At 35.1% G+C, this 17,337-nt stretch overlaps 1 protein-coding gene and 1 long non-coding RNA gene across 3 annotated transcripts in view; one reads left to right on the top strand and one right to left on the bottom strand.

The window, feature by feature from the left end:
- The window catches only part of LOC106711534 (homeotic protein antennapedia), a 159,273-nt gene that overhangs the window by 58,569 nt on the left and 83,367 nt on the right, over positions 1-17,337 (top strand). Inside the window, exon 2 of one of the 2 annotated variants that reach the window (XM_014503871.2) lies at positions 5,757-5,807. The exons of the other annotated variant lie outside the window; for it this stretch is intronic. The gene's annotated coding sequence lies outside the window, so the exon portion shown is untranslated. The remainder of the gene's footprint in view (positions 1-5,756; positions 5,808-17,337) is intronic. 2 annotated transcript variants of the gene reach the window in all.
- The window catches only part of LOC106711535, a 31,289-nt gene continuing 28,717 nt past the window's right edge, over positions 14,766-17,337 (bottom strand). Inside the window, exons 2-3 of the long non-coding RNA XR_001357032.2 lie at positions 15,476-15,560; positions 14,766-15,225 (exon numbers count right to left, since the gene is read on the bottom strand). This is a non-coding gene — a long non-coding RNA (uncharacterized LOC106711535). The remainder of the gene's footprint in view (positions 15,226-15,475; positions 15,561-17,337) is intronic.

Below are 17,337 nucleotides of genomic sequence, written 5' to 3' on the forward strand. Positions count from 1 at the left end.
GGAATGTGTCGTAAATCTTGTCACAGTTGAATATAATGTTACTTGTTAACTGTTGAATTATTCTAAACCGTAATATTAATATTTTCTTTTATTTACTACTTTTTGCTCGTGACTCCGTCCGCCCAGAATTAAAAAAAGCTTAGCAAGTGATGTTCTACATATATACCAAATTTCATTGAGATAAAAACAGCTTTGAATAACATCAGAACGAATACAAAAAAGTCCAATAAGAATTTAATGTCACAGCAAAAAAAGTAAGCTTATGCAAGCCGACTTCTAAAGTTCTTAGTAGACTATGTATCTGTTTGACTTAATGAGGTTATTTGGAAATTTTTATGGTAATAAAAACCTATATTTGTTACAAATAAATTCTTATATACACACATAATAATCGATATTCAATATTTTATTATCAACAATATTATGTTTAAAATTGATGTACTCGCACGTCGTCGTCACAAATCACATCATGCATCACGCGAGGACCGCACGGCAAATGGCGCAGAAATTTTATGTGGCACGGTGACTTGTTGAGATGTCGTTATTAATGTTAGCAAACTGGACAATTTACTTGCACTGCCGACACGACATTATTGTTTCTTCAGTATCCCGGTGAAATATGTTCAAATCATCTACAGCGTGTCGACGTTTTCTGATAAATAATTTTATCATCAGACATTTAGGTATACTTTATCTATCACCGTTCATTTGACAAGGGTACAAAATAAAGTAGTTAAATATTTTTTTTCCATTCTATAAAAAGTTTTTGTTTAGCTGGTTAGAATTACGCTATCTGTATTTAAGATGCATGGAACAAAGCCTATTAGATACCTTTTTGACGAACACAATAAATGACGTAGCATCATATTTGTAGGTGCTGAAATTTTTGATTGACAGCCAAATTCGAACAACGCAAAACTAAATCTGTTTGCGCAATACATACATAGTTAATCATTCGTTAGCATACCAATCTGCATGCGCAGCGCCCGCGCTCGCAATGTCCAATGTAATTAATAATTTCGACACTTGCCGATTAACGTTTAAATCAGTGCCGAGTGCATTAGACCGCTTGCCAATGTACTATGAAATAATCATTACAAATACATTCTTAAAAACAAAACATTAAATGTGAAAATTTAGTTCTTTAGTTTTAATATTGATTGTTCTCCGACAACATTATGCCTGGTTTACATTATGCCAGTATATTAGGTATGTAAATACTAACCGGTGTCAGTGAAACAGTTCATGCTAGACCAGCGCTACTGTCTTACTGTACTGGCATACTATAAACCAGGCATTATGTTATTAAAGTGTTATAGCAGTGGAACAAAATTGATCAAAATCATTTCTCTGTATTAATCCTACTCTAATGGGGAAAGCACGGTATGTCAACTTTCATGCAAACCATCAATGTCTTCCTAGGTCTACCCCTACCATTGTACCCCTCCACATGAATGTATTTTAATTAAAATTTCAAGTTCTATATTTAAAGCATTACTTGTCACATTCGATTATTTCCTTTTCATAATGTACCCATACCTTTATATGTTTTTATTATTTCTCTATCATTGATGCTACTTTCAGACTTCGACTTCGACTTCTGACTTGGATTTCGACTTCTGACTTGGTATATATTAATTTCATATTAGGTGATTATTATTATCGAATGAAATTGATATAACAAATAATAAATGTTGCAGTTATTGATTTTAATCGACTAATGAATCTTTATTAGTCCCGTGAGATAAATTTGTTATCTGTAGTAAAAATATTTAATAATTAATAACATATTGCTATTTTTCAGTATTAAATAGAAACACTATTGTTTTTGTAAGATTTTTGTTTAAGTTTTTTATTTACATATTCATTTTCAATGAGTTAGTATAATTACTAGATGTTACGATTTTAATATACTTTTTAGCCGACTTCAAAAAGAAGGAGGTTATCAATTCGACTGTTTTTTTTTTTTTTTTTTTAAGGTAATCAGTAATCATAATTGAACTGCTGTAATCGGTAACCATTAGCTAAATTGTATTTGAATAACGGTGAAATCTAATATCACCGTTTTGGAACTATGGACATTAGAACAATTTCTGTAATTCTAATAATTTGTAATTGAAGGTTATCCCTTTTAAGGTATTTAATCGTCGTGTCGTGTATTGCAATCAAGATTAAATGGAATCATTTCTTTACCTGATAAAAAACCTTTCTCGTATATACTAATTTAGTTCGTGGTAATGCTAGTTATGTTTATAGGCCATAAGATTCGTGTCTATTTAGATAAAATTCTATTGATTTTGATTTCATCTAATAATTACTGTTTTAAACTGTGTAATTATATTATTACCATTTTGTAGTACAAAGTGTAGGTAATAATTATATTGTTTATGCCGATAACAAATTGTTGCAATGACAATTATGACTCAAAAACATGTTATACGGGTAGCACCTTTCGTATTTATTCAAGTAATTTTATATAAGAAATAAATATATGTTTATTTCATGCAATTATTCCATTGTATGGTTACATTTTTTAATATCATTTGCAAACATTAAATATGTAGAGCGGCTCTTTCGTACATTAAAATGAACAAGGCATTAATATCTCTTTTCATCGGAGACAAAGACTTGCTTCGCTTTAATATTACGTTTTTGGGGGAAAAACAGACGTTTTGAATAAGAATGAAAAATGAAAGAAAATATTTTGCTGTAACTTTCACATTACTTAAACTACGTATTAACAGAATGTAATTTAATGGAACCTACTTCATTTTCCAAACTAAGAAGTGTAGGAGCGCGCGTTTAATTAAAAAACTTGACGAGCACTCAAGACTAATGTATCAAGACACAATTAGCGTGTGTCCATTACAGCTGCTTGAAAGATATAGTGTTAGAGTGCGGCCGGCGCCTGCGACTGACCTGATAACGTATCTGACAAATTACGTAGCGGAGATGTATGCGCCCTATATCTCGCTGTGATGAGGGATTAACAAGTTACACTAGAACCAACTGTAAACCACATTGCTCTTACGAAATGAATAGATTAAATTCAAGCTTGTGTTTGTTGGTGGACGATTGCGGAAGAATTATTAAGTCAGAAATTTCACTTAAAAAGTACAGATAAGCAAAAAGACATCTTTGGTGTCTATGTTTACGATTAAAATCGAATGTGGTCAATAATTTAACTTAAGGTTAAACAAAAATATCGAGATCAGCAAATCATACGTTTATAATTGTTATAACCAAATATTTTGTACTCAATTTTACCTGCGCAGTTTATAGCTTTCGAGTGATTTCACTTTTGTGCCGCAAAGTACACCTTCACGCTGAACGCTTTTTGTATCAATTATACTTAGACTCTTCAGTAGTCGAAATCATCCAATAAAATAGAAGTCGGTTTAAAGACAAGTGGACACGTCGGACCGCACGTCACGCTGTCAATTTGCGATGCACGCCGCTTTGCGAACATTAACACTTTTATAAATTGCACACCTATATTTGATGCGGACGAAGCCATATAGCAGGGAAACTAATGAATAAATTAAATACGTTTTACGCGACAGCGATCGGAACGAGTTTGTTGATTTCAATTTACTGTTATTACACGTTGATTCTAGTGTGTTTGTTTATGAGCCGCTGTTAATGCCTTTTTAAATATTAAACTCACTATGGAACGACGCGACAAGAATATAAATTAGGTTTTTGTATGATTCAAGTTTTTACTCAGCTTTTAAAAATAACGTGCGTTGATAAACGTAAACGTTATTTATAGTCATTGCTATCGTTACTGTACGGAATAAAACTAATGAGGAAATTTTGCACAAAATTAAAAGGCTTTTGAAACGTCAAACAAACTAAAAGTTAAATTAGATCTCGTTTAAATGGAGAAAGGACGATATTTGTAAAAGAACGTATATTCAAATACGGTAGTAAATGCTTGAGTTCTGAATTCTAATATACGTTTAACTAATTATATATAACATTGCCTTTTAAATGATACAACAAAAACCTTTGAATATCCAACCCAAAAAGGGTCCAGTAGAGCAATAATTTTAAAATTACCGATCACACCTCTGCTCGACACGCGCTGCCATTTTTTTTTTTGACCAATTTGTCCAACGCATTGATATGCGAAATGTCACCGCGATTCGCACGTTGCATACATACGATTAAAAATCGCCGCGGTAGGTGACCGGGGCGTACTCAGCTTTAATTGAATAGATATAGCGTCACCAGTCGACTCTTAATCGTCTAATTTGTGGCGAAAACAAGGTACGGCTCGGCCGACGAATACATCACTATGGTATGCAGAAGGACTTTCTTTTGGTGCTTGAATTATACAAAGGCCAGTAAGGAATAGTAAGCAGGGCTTGAAGGTCTCCACTTGGATCGTACACTTACCTTTGCCGTCATGTGTATAGCCGTTAAATAATCCAAAATAAGAATTATCAATACAAGTCGGCTACCAAGAGCTTTACTTAAATTGGTGAAGTGATTTGTATTCTATCTGCGTCAAAATATTATTATTCCGTAAAGTACCCAAAAATTCATTGACATCTGTCGAAACATTTGACGTCGTACGATATTATTACATTCAGGTAATGTCGAAGGTAATATTTTCATCAAAGAATATTATTGTTTTTTGTGTTACAGAATTAAAGGGTTCCATATCAAATATTGAGATATTGAATTCTTATTAATCTCTTGCTATAGTACTTCTTTAGTTCAAATAAATTTAGACAATATGACACATTTGGAATTTAACAGCCTCTATAAAAATCGATCGGATCGGATTACAACGACATATTTACGAATCATAACAAGGGTTAGTCATCTAGTCGTCTAGAAGCGATGCGCAATTAACACTGTCTATTGTCTTTATAGTGTTGTGTAGAGCAGCAATATTGTTATTCGTCGAAGGCCGCGACACCTGGAGGTATGTAGCAACAGTTGCGGGTGGCCTGCGCCAAAATGATAATACATATCTAGCACCGTAAAAGACGCACGACTGCGGAATACTTAAAGCCTGCAGCTATAAATGTTGAATGGCCACCGGTGAAGCTGATAAGTGATTCAGCTAATGAATGACCTATTTGGAAAGGTTTGCGATAGCAAACTACTCGTTTATCGTTCAAGGCCACCGTGAATTTAAATCTAATGTAAAACTTTATCTTACTGTATGCTATAAGATGTGGGATAAAATTCTTTGTCAATTTGGAAATTTTCACCTGGTCAGATCGTTTGCGTTTGCGCCCTAAAGAATTCCATTATTGCACGAATGGACGAATGCAACAAATGTATAATTAATCTTTTTTATTTCATGTTTGTGTAACCCAAATTCTAAGTAATTTAATTACTTGGCTTAACAGAAAGCACGAAGCATAAATCATAAGTCAAAAGTAACTAAAGCGGTATACAATTGCACAAGAGTTAATAAAGAGGATGCAAAAGGACTAAAACTACACGAAACAGTGAGCTTTTAAATACGAACGATGTTGAGCGCGGGCGAGGCAAAGACATTTATGTTCACTAAACAAGTAGTAAAAGTCACTGCTTGAGCGTTTTTATAGCGCTCATAAATGTCAGATTGTGCGCCGGGGTTTAGCGAGCCGGCCCGATGCCGGCTGCCGGCCCACTCCGCCCGAACTTAATTGATTCCACACGTTTTTCAATTCCTGCTCCTTCATAACACCGCTTATATTTGTTTGATTGTTTATGTTTGCTAGTTTTTTAATGTGATTCCTTTTCATTTGCAGGTAAATATTTCTCCGGTAAATCGAAAGCACGGCACGTTTTGTGATTAAATGGTAAGCCAGCATCTGATAAGTAGTTCGTTTGTAAATTTAAATTCTTTAGCACAGTAGGTCGTAAAAATGTAGTAGACGAGCACCAGTATTTAACATGAGGGCACATAACAAGAGTCGTAGCTCTAAAAGGAAAGTGTGGACGGCAGTGAAGACAGACGTGAGAATAGCTCGAGTTTCGCTCGGTCGGCTGGCTATGCAAATTATTGCATCATTAAACACCTCGTTGTGAGCTTTCGCGCTGTGACATGTCCTGAGTCCAGCTGTCGTTGTCTCGGTCGCGATTTGTAGTGCCGGATGCGCTTGACTGGCGTTAGTTTGTTCAATTATTGATAAGGGAGGTTGTTCTGAAGACGCCTTGTTTGCAAGTAACTTTGATAAACTTCTGAACTAGTTTATTCCTGGACCTGCAATGTAACGCATCGGTGGCGCGTTTTGCATGTTAGCGAAGTTTTAAAAGTTCTATAAATGACGAATAGCTGCAGGGACATTTGATTTATTTGCAAAAAGTAGAGCATTTAAGAATAATTTTATAATACAGAGCTTAAAATATCTTTGTATATAATCTATATGTAAACAACATATTAGTTTTAACAAATTTTAGAAGATGTTAGCCGCCAATTCATTACATTTTTGTAATTTTTATTGTTAGTATCAGACTTCACTTGATGTTAATCAATGATCAGTTTTCCAGATACACTAAAGACGCTCAAAAATGGAACAAAATATATCCATGGTTCCTCAACTCTTGTATAATTGGATATTTCCCAATATTCAACAGACTTACACGACTTTTTTCATTCGCGATGCGTCAATTTTGCTTTCCTTCTTTGAGATCTAGATCTGCTGTTGTTGGACGCGTTAGCGACAGCGAATCGCTAACTTAACCCGATTTCACCGAAGGGCGCGGTAGAGTTATTGCTAGTGTACAATATTCAGCTCATGTTACTAAACTATATCCATTCATCTATCCGATAGGTTTCACCTGGACGAGTTATAGTTTTAACTGCATCTTGCAACATCTGCTCCTCCTTGCCAAGAACTTTCTACAGTTTTCTATTCCGCAAGCGGTGGTCCTACGTGCTATTAGTGTTACATGCCACGTTAGTGGGCGTATAGAACAACACGTAGTCAAGTTTATAAATATTTATGATAAAGGACGTTTGTTTACTTTGGTGGAAATATTTTCCAAATGTTTGCACTGCCTTGTAATATTTTATAACAAGCCAAAATATATTATACTACATGTAATGATAAAATGAGCTATCTATTTCTGCATTAACATCACAATTAACTCAATTTTGCACTCTTTTGCAATGAGACATGAGAAAAATTATGATGACCAAGTTTACGTGTGTATCGTATTATAGATACGCTCTTTCTAATTAAAGCGAATGGTTATATGAGAATGAAAGGGATAAGAAACAGATACCATAACGTGTTCAGAACCAATGCTGGAAAATAAAATCAAAGGCGAGCAACGCTCATAGTGTCAAGAGCGGCGCCGCTAAAGGCGGCCAGTCGACGTCAAAACCTGTCGCACGACAAAACATAGACCTGTATATCTTGCGCCTTTGAAAGCCACAATTAAAACAACAATATTTTTCTCGATCACCTATCTAGCGCTTTGTTCGAGCCAAAGAAAAGGAACAATAGTCGAGCTAACCTAAGGACTTGTGCACACTGACCAAATAACTTCATGCCAGGCATGCATACATATGAAATAACAACTAATGCGTGTCACTGTAATAAATTATTGATTCAGAACCTAAACTCGTATATGACTGGAAATATGACATATTATGAAATTAAATATCTTAAAATTGTTTATTTCCATTTCAACATAAATTTTATTAAAACATTGATACACCTTATTCCTGTTCTTAATAAAGTTTGAATTAAAGTTTCTTAGTAAAATTGAGTTTTAATAGAATTTCATGTTCAAATTTTGTTTTACACCTATTAAACTAAAAGTACTGGTATTAACATCGTAAGGTAACATCACAGTTAAAAGCACCGTTTGAAAGCATCAGAAGTTACCACAATTAGATGAAAGTGGATAGCTTTTAAGTTTATAAGCGCGCCAAATAAAAGATACAAGTCTCATATACATTACGCCTTACACTCGGATATTACAATAATGGTATCGATTATAATTTGCGTGCGATGCGGCCGGAGATACGGGAGAGGCGACACGTAAGCGACAGCCGCGCCAATCTGCGCCGCGATCGCAGCCGGCGCGCACAATGCTATCGCGCAGCCGCCATCGGACATGCACCCTCGCGCCATTACGATTGGTCCTTGCAGACACCTATACCCCAGTGATTAGCTATTCCCAACACTATAACTCGGCCAAGTGAGCATGGAAGTATAGGTATTCAATAGACATGGGTGCTTCTCACCAAGACTCTTCCGTTCGTCAGTCGTATGACATGCCTGTTGATAATTGATGGATGATGGGCTCATGAAGCGTCAGGTTATATCAGTTAAAATTCTGAAATGAAAATACCTCTATGCTATACAGATATTCTTTGAAGTCATGGCAATTTCTTAAAATCGAAACGATTTAATAGCAGTATTTTACCATAATTTATTAATTCAAATATAGATTATAAATTTGCTTTCCTCCAACTTAAAAGTTCAGCACCTGTTCTAGTTAATCAGTTGATTTGCATCTCAAAATCGTGCCTCCACGCTTGTAAGGTTTCCCAATACAGCGCTTACGAATCGTTGAAACATTCAGCATGAGATCCTTAATTCGATATACCGGCCAATTCGGCGCGAGTCATTAACGAATGCTCCTGACAAAATGATCGGCCTTGATGTCCACTTAAGCCAACATCGCTCCAACACGTACCGAGCAGGTGACATTATAGAAGAAAAAACTATATTTTTCGTGCCATAATTATAATATTTCCACGTAGTATTTAAAGTTAACGCGCCATATCTGGCGCGGGCTGAAATGGCACCGAATATCAAGCGTGTTATGATTCCTCTCTAATGAGGTAATTTTTGAGGTCGTTATTCAACTTAAATATTATAATTAAATTTTATAATTAAATAATTTGTTTGATGTCTTATGTTGAGAATGTACGGACGTACGAATTATTTTTAATCAGATGAGGCGAGTGCTGTAAACGTCTTTATCATTTATGTCTGATTTTGTTGAGTGAATTTAAATTGTTTCAATGGGAAAATAAATTTGTGGGTACGAAATATTGTGGGAACGTACGGTTTCATAATAAATATATTTCCACCGGGAAATAGTGAACCCTACCCTGCCAAACAGAACAGGTAGGAAAAATATTTGTCATTTTTTTTTTCTAGTCATAACTAAACTTGCACAGAGCAGTCTTCGCATATTTGCAAAAAAAAGTGAAGTAGGTAAGATAAAACCAAGAAGTTACACTCTTTTGGTATTCTTTAATCATATAATTTATCACTGTAACCAATAACAATATGTTTTCCTGTTAGCTCAATGGTTTGCAAAGTATACGACTGTTTATTATCAAACACGACGCAATTACAAGTTTAGTAATAAATTCCACAGTAGCACAATGAGTAATGCTTTAAAAAGACCAGTAACTGTCCACAGATAAAATAAAAGGCACGCAATGTGTTAACCAAACTGATACAAATTTATTGTGAAATTTAAAAAAAAGTTTAATATGTCATAATTCAATACTATTTTTATCCTAGTAACATGATATTGTATATTATAATTTTTTATCAACATTCAATATTAACAGCTGCCATCAACTTCGTAAACCTTAAAACAGTTCGAATAAACTTAAACCAAAATCGTAAAATTTTTAAATAAATTAAAAAGAGAAGGTAATCTCTGAATTGATTTAATTTGTGCATAGTGTATTTTCTAGTTTTGTTTTATTAGTGCCGTTAGGTTTGTATAATTTAAATAATTTGATAAGTCATCTCATAAAGTATGCTAGGAGCTTGACTAACACCGGTCATTCGGCCACGGTGAACAATCGACCTACATACCTTTTATTTTGCGATTCAAAGATCAAAAATTCCATGCAGATCCCAAGAATGAAATTTTAAGTGAGTCTCTTTATCTTATTTCTTCTTAGTACAAGTAGATCTATGCTACTGGAGCAGTCAGGATTTACCTTACCTTACTTAAATATTCTTTTGTATAACTGTGTATTGTAGCTTTTTGTACAACATGTTTGAAGATATAAAAAAAATTGTGTAACAGAATTTTACAAGCATTTTATCATATGCATATAATACCATCAATCTCACGTTGGCACAAACACGAGTGATACTCGAATAAGTTTTCAAACAAAACACTTGTTTATTTCGGTCGTGTTTTTACAGTCGCTGTCTTTATAAATCACAGCACTTACAAATACATTGTCGGGCCTCATAAATAAAATACCTGCTCGGGTCTTTATTCGCGAGTGGATGTTTGATAAGATGCGGAGGTCTCAATTGACACTCAGCATCGCCATCGTCTTAGCAATCGCCACACCGAGTCAATGCACTTTGAGGGATTTTTGTCATGGCACTGAGCTTTGATAATACTTTTGTTTTTAATCTTCTCTTATATTGTTGAATCTCTTTGCTATCGACTTTTCGGTTACGGATTGTCAATTCTTCTTGAAATCTTGAATCACTTTACAAATTAAAACATAAAAGTCGTTTCCCAATAACTTAATTTATCTTTTCTAAAACGTTGCAGCATTTTACCGGAAATTTTTAATTTAAAAATTCTATACAAAATAAGGTCAGTAGGCACACTAAGGCATCATTCGAGACACAACAGCCGTTACGTAAAAGAACGTTTAACGGCATCGAGCTATAAATTGAAGCGTTATAAGGTCAGGGTCCCCATATAAACGTTCAGTGCTCGATGCACTGCGCCGCAAAGTGGTCATTCGTTTCAAATAAATTACCATGTAATGGCACGTTAATTTGCATACTCCGTCCAAAGCTACCACAATCTTGGCAGCCAAAATACAACTCTATAACTTGCGGTGTAAACTTTATTTTCAATAAATATCTATGTTTCATTCAAAGCTCTGACTGTGCCGCTCTAGTGGATAAAGCTGAAACTACGAGCTTTTGCATCAGTGCTTTCACCATCCCAGAGATGGCGCTCAAACGAATTGTCGAGTTTAGCGAACTATGGCGCTTTTGGGGTTGATTTGGGGTGGCAAAACTGTGAAAACAGAGGAGCGAGGGTTGCTTCTAATGCGTCAACGTGTTATAACAGATTTTAACAAGATGTCGCTACTGTGCTTTTTCAGAGCTTTTACATTACGATATTTATTAAAAGTAACGCAATATGTTTATTTGAAAGGATTGAGATGCAAAAATATATAATTTGAGCTACTTCTACTATTTAATATGCTTATACAATATACATTTTTTCCCCTCTTATTTCACAGGACTGGTGCCTTCGTTTCGAACTCTTTTTTTATCTTTCTTTTTCTTCTGTTCTATTGTTAATTACTTCAAATAGAATTTTTTATTTAATTTTCGAACCCGACTAGTGAAACACGGTATTCGTTAATAGTTTTAATGTTCATTAGGGAAAATTGAATTCTTTCATGTAATTTCGTGGGTAAGCCGCGCCGCACCCGTGATATGATAGCAACAAATGGGTTAGGCCAAACCTATACATTAAACCACTAGGTTATATTAATACCATTATGTTATTATTATACTGTGTGTCGTAAATATTTTTGAAGGAATTTTTTAATCATTTAGGTTCGCGATGTCTTCTTTTAATTTACTATGGCAGCTGATGTTTAATGACTTTATTTTTTTCATACTTCCTTGATTCATATAACAATTTGAAAGAGAACATATTGCAAAAACGTTCCAATGTTTAGTAAAAAAATCTGTAGTAGCAAAAGTTATTTTTTTCGCAATATCAGAATGGGTCCATTCTAATTTGATACAATAAAAGTGAAAGCTAAAAACTTCACGCAAATTTAAAGTCGCATAAACATACCTGACTTCCTATTTTAGTCGCATTGTTGTTATTGAAGTGAATTGCATAAGCAATTTAGTTCACAATACCGGTCGTAAATTTCATCCTCTCTGAGGTACGTGACCCAATTCTTCCTTTTGTTGTCTTTGATACTTACGTTTGATTGTCTTTGACCTACCTGGGCGTATCTGCACGGTAGCTGGACTCAACTGTCAATCAAAAGAGTCTAAAAATAGAACAACTTATAAAAGCTATAGTTTGCTTGTGTGTGTCGTGTCATTTATAAAATTTGTAGCTGTCGCCCGCGGCTCAATCCACGCGTTAAAAGGTAGCCTATATGTTCTTCCAGACTATGTTCTACATCTGTGCTAAACATCATCGAGATCCGTTGATCCGTTACGGAGATACATTCAAACAAATATCCATCTATCTAAACATTCGCATTTATAGTTTTAGTTGGATTTATAACTTCCTATGATCAATTTCATATGGACATGTGATGTGTTTATGTGATTATGTGATAATTAAATCTTAGAAAAAACTTGGCTAAGATATTTTGTTTTTATTTATTAAAAAGTTACTATGGTTAATTATTGTGTTTGCTCCCAATATTAATTTAATTAAGTTGACAACACTATGTGATAGATAATTGTATAAGAAACTTCATAGAGTTTATCCCTTCGACGCCATAAATACAAAGACAGTTCAAGCATACATCCGAGAAATTTAGACGTCTCGTGCACAAAACAAACACATATGATTTATCCCCAAACACCGAGTCCTGTGACGTTTCCACACCATAAATCGCGGCCCTCAAGGCATATCGGGTGCTTTATGAAGAGCGCGGAGCGACGACAGCACGGATGTGACGTAGCGGTACACCAGGGTATCACTGGGTACACGACGATCACAGGCCGCTGCGGCCGGGTATAAATGGGTGCATGACGGTCACAGGCCGGTACGCCCGGGTACGCCCGGGTATAAATCTGGCGCTTCCGGCCGGTTACCGCGCCGGTAGTGGAGACGATTATTCACCCAATATCGAGTTTTGGCTTCACTTGCTTGCTCCTAATCTTCGGTCGTCGCGTATGGATTTATGGCGCTTGCAGAATATTCATTTTCACATTTTTTCTTCATAATATTCCCAAGTACCTACTCCACTATCGTAACTTCCTCTGTCATATAAATTTACAAATTTCAGATCCATTCGCCAGCAAAATATTTCTGAAAAATATCAATTCAACTCTATGTACTTATTCTAACTTGTATGTGTATGTATTTTAATAAATGGACATTATGTAGTAGATTCGACGTTAAAGGCAAACATGATGATCCAGTGTTTTCGACAGTTTCAAGTTGCGAATGGAGTTATCTATAATAGTATTATTTTTTTGCCAGCTTTTGCCAACGACTTTGTCCGCGCGGATTTAAAAAACTTAGTAGTAGCCTTTGGGTTCTTCCAGACAGCGTTCTGGAGGTACCTTTTACCGAACATGGATGGATCCATCCAAACTTTCGCAATTATATGAGAAAGATAGTATAATACAGAAATTAATATTGAAATTATTTAATAATTTTACGTTTAAATACAGGCAGAGATAATGCGGACTAAGTAAGCATAATACGAGGGCCACACTGAAAGTTTTTAGAACTAGCTACTTTTTAAGAATATATTAAAAAAATAAGATTAAATTTTGAAAATAGAACTCTTTGCTAATATTATTGAGTACTAATTTAATTCGTTAGTCATTTGTTTTACGATTTGGCGGCAAATTGAAAGTTGTTGGTGTCAGGCCAGTATGAATTTAACACGAGAAAATTTTCGTACCATGAATTTGTATGACTTTCGGTGTCATTTAAGTCATCAAGAATGTTATGACAGACTTCGATTGGCCTTTCACGATGAAGAACCTTCTCGGGCCACTGTTTATAACTGGTTTAATGAGTTTAAATGTGGTCGCACCAATCTCAATGATGCTCTGCGTCAAGGACAGCCTTCTGCGGCGTCGACTGAAGTTAACATCAGTGTTGTGCGATGTATGAAAGAGACTGATCCAAGAGTAACCTATCATCAGATTCGGACAAGCTTAGGCATCGATATGACTCAAGTGCAAAAAATCCTCCACAAACATTTAGCCATTAGGAAGCTTTGTGCCCGGTGGATACCCCATTATTTGACCGAGGCCCAAAAACTCCGTCGTGTTGATTGGTGCCATGAAATGATACAAATATTTAACGGAGGTGACTCAAAAGCTGTGTTCGACATGCTTACGGGTGACGAAAGCTGGATTTATTGCTATGATCCGGAAACAAAGAGACAATCTGCTCAGGGGGTGTTTCCTTCCAAGGAGTTGCCAACTAAATTGAAGAAAGGTCGAAGTGTAGGAAAAAAGATGGTGGCCTCATTCTTCGGAAGGACCGGTCATTATGCGACAATTGTTTTAGAAGATTAAAAGTTACTTACTGCAGAGTTGTATACTAACAAATGTTTGCCACTTGTCTTGGAAAAAGATCGAGAAAAACGACCTTGAAGTAGGATCCTCCTTCATCACGACAACGCCTCTTCGCACACCGCCGGACGAACGATCGACTATTTGGCGTCGTCAGACGTGGAATTGCTGGGTCACCCGCCATTTAGCCCTGACCTCTCACCTTGCTATATTTATTTATTCCCGATATTAAAAGAAAAACTTCGAGGAAAAAATTTTATGGACGCCAAACAACCAGTGGCTGCCTTCCAGAAGGCCATCGACGAGACCCCTAAGGACGATTGGGCAAAGTGGTTTTCTCGGTGGTTCTATCGAATGCAGCGATGTATTAATGTTAATAGTAATATTCTGAAAAGATGTAATGTAAATAACAACTTGCTAGTTTGCTCAGTTTTTGATTTTCTAAAAACTTTCAGTGCGACCCTCGTAGTAAGTTAAATGTACTCGATATTAATAATTTCTACATCAGAGAAGAGTTCTATTTTAGCACTAAAATAACTCGTTTTGGAATAACATCGGCATTAAATCCCCACACAACAGCAGAAACTTATGTTCAAATGCGAAAGCTGCAGAAATACGAGTCATTAACCAAGTAGATCGTTAAAAGTCTGACGAAGATATTATTTTGTATTTTCATCTAGGACAAATATTTCTAGGACTCATAAGAAAGAAGTGGACGTTTAATTTCTCGGTCCGAGCAGCGATCCCGAACGGCTCGGCTAATGCGCGAGCCTCCGCAATAAATCAAGTCGCCATTTTTGTTTTCAACGCACCGATAACTCTTTTGTCATAGGGTGATGTAGTGGTAGGTAGGGGCCAATGGAGTTATTTATATTGTCGTATTTTCTTCGCAAGAAGAAAATTTCCTTTCTGCAAGCTTCATGGGTCAGTGATCAGATTCGGTTGGTGTTGCCCGCCGAGCGACGTACGCCGCAGCGTGCGCCGTCGACTTTCCCGCAACACGTCGCTACTGAAATATCAACAGTATAATTATTGAAATTGTACAGATATTAGCACCTATAAAAGATATTTCTAAGATAACAATAAGTATTTTGTTTTAAGAAAAAATCTGTTTAGGTATATGACATTTGTGCAGAAGAAATGTAACAAAAAGTTAATGCATTACTCAAACATGAAATGCTAAGATTTATATTAAGTATTTTTAAACTTCTTTACTATGATATTTATTAAAAAAATTAGGTATAAAAGAATAAACCTACAATTTTCAGTAGCTTCTACGGTCTTATTTGCGCCCCCAATACTCGTATTTCGCAAGCGTGTACCCTGTGCCCCCCACCCCAGCGCCTGCAGGAGAAACAATTGTTTAGTTTCGGCAGTCACATTTATGTCAGCTCTTCTGTTACGAGCATTATGTAGTGGGTTCAGTCCCCTTGAGATACATCTAATTCAATTAATGAACCTTTTAAATTTTATAACAATAAATTACTATATGCGATATTATAAATAAATTTACTATTTAAAATGACATTTTAAATTTGCTATTTTCTTTTCTTACACATAAATTGTAATGCTGCGTTAATTGATTTCAGGGATGTTATATTAAAACCATTAATTGGGAATTGTAGTTGTCATTTGTGTCATGTTTCTTTATTGTACCTACTTATGTTTTAAATCATTAACTGGATATTATGCAGGTGAATGTTGTACTAAATAATGTAATTTCTTAGTTGACACCGTAAAAAACTTACATTTTATTTGACGCGACTTTGGCTTTCTTGAAATTTTCGTTTTCGTTCCAATTACGTATGTGATGTACATACATATATTGCAGGCCATAAATAACTGCACATAGAGGAAAGCAGGGCATAGACAACAACACAATGGCAAATGTCGGGGCTCACTCGCGACCATTGTAGCGTGGCGCGGGAGGCGTTACGAATCAATGGAGGGAATTATCGGTACAGAGGAATGTGTAGAGAGGCCTCTTTATAAAACTTTACAAAAACATTAATGATCTCTTCAACATTAGTCTTAAACAACACCTTTTTATTCAAACAGGAATTATACAGTTTGTTGTGGTTATTAAACCATATATAGGTTTGTTCAATTTAATAAGGCATAATTATTCCAGTTTATTTTTTAATTACAATTCTGCAGCCACTGCATATGTGAAAGGTTTTAGAACAATGCGTGTAGTTTACCATAGTAATGATTTATTAGAACTTTCTTGGTGAAAAGCATTAAAACAACTTAAATTAATAAATTACCATACAATGCTTAATAGAGCGGTCTTCCGACTCATAACGTAATAAAATGAAAAAATGAATAGATTTTTTTCTTCCTAATGAGGGTTTTTTTTAAGAAGTAAAATTATTGTTTCGATGGACATTCCTAGCTAGTTTTATGATTAGATTCACAAATAAAATTATGTTTTTTATGTAGACTAAGAAAATCAGAGTCGTTCCGAACTTTTTATCTAGGCCAGTATTTAGTCTGATATTTGGCAGGTAAAAATTACATAATATAAAATTGGTAATATGATTTAGACTACCTAAATGATCGTATATTTCAAATGGCAACTCTATAACATTTTGTGTGCCAGATTAGTTCGTCCCACGCAGCGTATCGGTTGAAGAGGTAAATGAAATGCTATCCGAAGGGGAAAACTTAAATTACTAAATTTGAGGGTCAAAGAAATACGAGTAAGTCTTTGTATTCGCACGCGACACGCTGGTAGACTGCGATTGATTCAAATGCTAAATATTTACTATTTGTTTGGAGCATTGATTATGTGAGATGTTTTGTATTATTAGATTTTACTGTAGTTTTTACAAAATTATTAGAACCAAGTTGTTTGCATGATTTAACCTATTTTGTGAGCTAACATTGTTTTTAATTTGAATTCGGGAATAATCGACATTACTAGTATTGTTTATACCAATTTGTTTAGAGTTTACAATTCTGTGTTCAATTACTATTTGTATATAACAAAAAGGGAATTTTGGGAGTCCCTTCAAAATAGCTTGAAAAAACGCTCGGTTTGATTGAGTTCGTTACATTAATTCATTTCCCCTTGTTTCGTTTTACGAGTTAGATGCTCCAATTTAAATCTTAGTTCTTT

This window comes from Papilio machaon, chromosome 9, assembly GCF_912999745.1.
Source record: "Papilio machaon chromosome 9, ilPapMach1.1, whole genome shotgun sequence".
Taxonomy (NCBI): domain Eukaryota; kingdom Metazoa; phylum Arthropoda; class Insecta; order Lepidoptera; family Papilionidae; genus Papilio; species Papilio machaon.